Source organism: Schistocerca piceifrons, unplaced genomic scaffold (genome assembly GCF_021461385.2).
Source record: "Schistocerca piceifrons isolate TAMUIC-IGC-003096 unplaced genomic scaffold, iqSchPice1.1 HiC_scaffold_1209, whole genome shotgun sequence".
Classification (NCBI taxonomy): Eukaryota; Metazoa; Arthropoda; class Insecta; order Orthoptera; family Acrididae; genus Schistocerca; species Schistocerca piceifrons.
In genome coordinates, this window is record NW_025727025.1 from 25001 (window position 1) to 30000 (window position 5000).

Below are 5000 nucleotides of genomic sequence, written 5' to 3' on the forward strand. Positions count from 1 at the left end.
GAACGGCCATGCACCACCACCCACCGAATCAAGAAAGAGCTATCAATCTGTCAATCCTTCCGGTGTCCGGGCCTGGTGAGGTTTCCCGTGTTGAGTCAAATTAAGCCGCAGGCTCCACTCCTGGTGGTGCCCTTCCGTCAATTCCTTTAAGTTTCAGCTTTGCAACCATACTTCCCCCGGAACCCAAAAGCTTTGGTTTCCCGGAGGCTGCCCGCCGAGTCATCGGAGGAACTGCGGCGGATCGCTGGCTGGCATCGTTTATGGTTAGAACTAGGGCGGTATCTGATCGCCTTCGAACCTCTAACTTTCGTTCTTGATTAATGAAAACATACTTGGCAAATGCTTTCGCTTCTGTTCGTCTTGCGACGATCCAAGAATTTCACCTCTAACGTCGCAATACGAATGCCCCCGCCTGTCCCTATTAATCATTACCTCGGGTTCCGAAAACCAACAAAATAGAACCGAGGTCCTATTCCATTATTCCATGCACACAGTATTCAGGCGGGCTTGCCTGCTTTAAGCACTCTAATTTGTTCAAAGTAAACGTGCCGGCCCACCGAGACACTCAATAAAGAGCACCCTGGTAGGATTTCAACGGGGTCCGCCTCGGGACGCACGAGCACGCACGAGGCGGTCGCACGCCTTCAGCTCGCCCCACCGGCAGGACGTCCCACGATACATGCCAGTTAAACACCGACGGGCGGTGAACCAACAGCGTGGGACACAAATCCAACTACGAGCTTTTTAACCGCAACAACTTTAATATACGCTATTGGAGCTGGAATTACCGCGGCTGCTGGCACCAGACTTGCCCTCCAATAGATACTCGTTAAAGGATTTAAAGTGTACTCATTCCGATTACGGGGCCTCGGATGAGTCCCGTATCGTTATTTTTCGTCACTACCTCCCCGTGCCGGGAGTGGGTAATTTGCGCGCCTGCTGCCTTCCTTGGATGTGGTAGCCGTTTCTCAGGCTCCCTCTCCGGAATCGAACCCTGATTCCCCGTTACCCGTTACAACCATGGTAGGCGCAGAACCTACCATCGACAGTTGATAAGGCAGACATTTGAAAGATGCGTCGCCGGTACGAGGACCGTGCGATCAGCCCAAAGTTATTCAGAGTCACCAAGGCAAACGGACCGGACGAGCCGACCGATTGGTTTTGATCTAATAAAAGCGTCCCTTCCATCTCTGGTCGGGACTCTGTTTGCATGTATTAGCTCTAGAATTACCACAGTTATCCAAGTAACGTGGGTACGATCTAAGGAACCATAACTGATTTAATGAGCCATTCGCGGTTTCACCTTAATGCGGCTTGTACTGAGACATGCATGGCTTAATCTTTGAGACAAGCATATGACTACTGGCAGGATCAACCAGGGAGCTGCGTCAACTAGAGCTGAGCAGCCGGCCGCCCGGGAGTGTGTCCCGGGGGCCCGCGCGAACACGCAAGCGTCCGCTCAATCATTCTGCAAACAGGAGGAGGCTGAGCTCCCCTGCACAATACACCTCGAAACCCTCTCAGGTCCCGGCGGCGCGCAGCGCCGTCCCAAGTACTTGGTCGGGTTCGAGAGAGGCGCAATCGCCCGGAGTTAGGCGAGTAGACGCTTTCGGTGCGACCACCCGTGCTCCCAACTGAGCTTGCCGCTGCCGACAGAGGCCCGGGAGCGTGCTGTCGTGGCATTGCCGGCGGGAGACAACACGCGCCACCTACGGTGACCGGCAGCTCCAACGCCAGCGCCACAGAAGGACAAAAGCCCCACTTGGGTGCCGAAGCGAACTCTCCCAGCACAGCGCACGCGCCAACACATCCGCACAGCTGCGATACAAACCACCAGCGAGAACCGCTGGGGCGACCGAGCAGCAGACGGCGTCGCGGCGCCGAGCGCCGGGCGGCGGCGCATCCTCAACGCACACAGTCCTCAATCGGACCAGCACACTGAAGATGTCCACCGCGCTTCGCACCGGGCCCGCGAGGACCTACTTTGGCCGCACGGCGCCGCGCGCAGGGTGCGCCGGCGCGCAGCTGGGACGCCTGCCGCGTCCGTCGGCCGGCGCGCCTGCCACTGGCCGCCCCCACCAGCCGGCTGTAGCGCGTGCGCCATCGCACCGCGCGGCCAGCACGCCGGGAGGCGCCCCCTCACCGGCCGGGGACGGTCCCACCCAGCCACCGCCGCGTATCGCTTCACACCCAGATGCCGTTCAGTTTCGTCGGCATGGTGGGTATCGCTGGAACAACCGGTTAGTACCTCAACCTATCGTCGCCATCACCGATTCACCCCTAGCGAGAACAACCGCACCACAACAGGTTACCATTTGTTCATTTGCGTAACTTCACCAGAAAACGCAGGCGTCCATCGCCATTTGCAACTTCAACGATTATTGCATGCCTGTGTCAGGTGTCACGCCACACTACGTCTGCCCACATACACGCAACAAAATGTGCACGCCTAGACAATACGTGGAAGGTGGCCCCCGTACGTATGCGATGTCCATTGCTCGAACGACTGTCAACCGGCCTCTGTAGCATGTCGCAGATATGGAACGCGGTGCACCATGCCATCACGGTGTGTGAGGAGAGACGACTAGGTCCGAATACATCAACAGACAGCTCATGCTGATCGCCATCCACGGCGTCCGTTCCTCCCACACGTCTCTATGGCGTACCACACTGCAATCCAGCTCTCATAGGGAGACGACACGTAGCTGCGTGCACAATATTTGCACTGTATGGTCCGCCGTTTTTGGGCGCAGTCGTTGTGCGGTCACACATGTGCCACGATGTATCATTCAGTACATAAGGACGAATGTGCAGTACAGATTGTGGTTCACGCGTACGACATCAGCGGACAGTTGACACAGGCCGCACCACAACGTAGCCTGAGTACGTCGCATGCGAAGGGCATTGAACATGCAAACTTCTCACCAACCAGCTTGCGAAGGCAGGGGGCAAGGTTGGGACGTGGGGAGGGGCGGCATGTACGTCCTGCTGCCATCCACATTACAGTGTACAGCAGGAGCATGTGGAAAGTGAGCAAGACTTGCAAGGTGTTTAACATGAAGCGATACACAGGGGTGCGGGCAGTGCGAGTAGCGAACTATATTGCGAGGGTTGCGGGTGGGCAACACTACAGTAATTGAACGAGTCGTATAACAATTACAGAGCAGGTTTAGGCGACAACGTGGGTTAGGTTAAGGCACAACATGGGTTAGGTTAAGGCACAACATGGGTTAGGTTAAGGCACAACATGGGTTAGGTTAAGGCACAACATGGGTTAGGTTAAGGCACAACATGGGTTAGGTTAAGGCACAACATGGGTTAGGTTAAGGCACAACATGGGTTAGGTTAAGGCACAACATGGGTTAGGTTGAGGCACAACATGGGTTAGGTTAAGGCACAACATGGGTTAGGTTGAGGCACAACATGGGTTAGGTTGAGGCACAACATGGGTTAGGTTGAGGCACAACATGGGTTAGGTTAAGGTACAACATGGGTTAGGTTAAGGTACAACATGGGTTAGGTTAAGGTACAACATGGGTTAGGTTAAGGTACAACATGGGTTAGGTTAAGGTACAACATGGGTTAGGTTAAGGTACAACATAGGTTAGGTTAAGGTACAACATAGGTTAGGTTAAGGTACAACATAGGTTAGGTTAAGGTACAACATAGGTTAGGTTAAGGTACAACATAGGTTAGGTTAAGGTACAACATAGGTTAGGTTAAGGTACAACATAGGTTAGGTTAAGGTACAACATAGGTTAGGTTAGGTTAGGTTAGGTTACACGTTGTTGTACGGAAAGGTGTAGGGGGGGGGGGGGCGGGGGCGGCAGGTTCGTTGATAGTGATTATAGTAAGTGAATGCTTGTGACATGATCAGATTTGTCACGTCAGGATGCACCTTTGGCTTATTAGAGGCGGCGCTCCAATTCTATGCTTGTGTGAGACCTGTGTCTTTGACTCATGTCATTGTTTGTGCGCTGTGACAGGAGGTACTATTGTGATGTTGGGTGCACCGTTGTATAGGACATGTGTGGGTGTTGGTGCCTGGTCTGCGCAATGGTGGATGTCGAAAGGCTGGGATATTGTATTTTCCGCACGGACCTCCTGGTCTGGTTGTGATAGTGTGGATTGTGTAATGTGGCGGAGAAGATGCACTGGATGTTGTTCCATGCTGGTGCTTACATATTGTATGTGCGCCTGTTAGAAGCAGAGAGTGGTGCGTGATCAGAGTGTCTGGCTGACGTGTGGTTCCCATTTTGGGCAGACTCTTTCAGCATGTATACGGACAGTTGTGTATATTTGCTGTAGTTTGATGGCTCTGCATTGATTACTAATCAGCGCCGTGTGTACGGGTAATCTGGTTCCAGTCCAAAATGTTCCATCTGTGTACATTAGTGACAAAGACTCCCCCCATGCAGTGGGGCTCGGTCTGTTATAACTCTTCCGCGTAATATATTTGCCCCACGTTTTTGCGACTGCGAGTGCGAGTGCAACGCGCATGGGGACCGACATGCTGATGGCTCGGTATCGGACGCCGTACAGTGAGCAACGCGATCGCGTCTCTCGCTCGTAAGTGGTACAGGTCGCGGCTCATGTATACGGACAGCGGGAATGTCGCATATTGGAAATAACTCTTCATGAAACGCAAGTTATAGGGGTGGATTGCACTTTACGAGTGCGGGAAACGTCCGCCGTTCATCCGCTGGAGGTGCGAGTTTGGCGGTTGGGGTGGTGCACGAACGGGTGCGGGTGGCGTCATTGCCGGTCCACGGCTTCGTGCGGCAGAGCCACTGGAGATTGGGTGCTATGGTCGACAGAGGCTGCAGCCTTTGTGGGTGGCGTCGAAAGGCGGCCACTGTGGCGCCATCGCTGTCTTAGTCGGCTTGGCGTCTCATAGATGGCGGTAGCGTCGTTGCAGGAGGTCATGTTGCGGGAGACCTACAGATGGCGGTATGTTTTGTGGTGCGGACGTAGTGTTGTCAGATGCGCATAGATGGCGG

At 54.2% G+C, this 5000-nt stretch overlaps 1 non-coding gene across 1 annotated transcript in view; it reads right to left on the reverse strand.

Moving 5' to 3' along the window:
• The window catches only part of LOC124729439, a 1909-nt gene extending 527 nt beyond the window's left edge, over positions 1 to 1382 (reverse strand). Inside the window, exon 1 of the ribosomal RNA XR_007007681.1 lies at positions 1 to 1382. This exon is cut by the window's left edge and continues 527 nt beyond it. This is a non-coding gene — a ribosomal RNA (small subunit ribosomal RNA).
• Positions 1383 to 5000: the final 3618 nt, after the last annotated feature.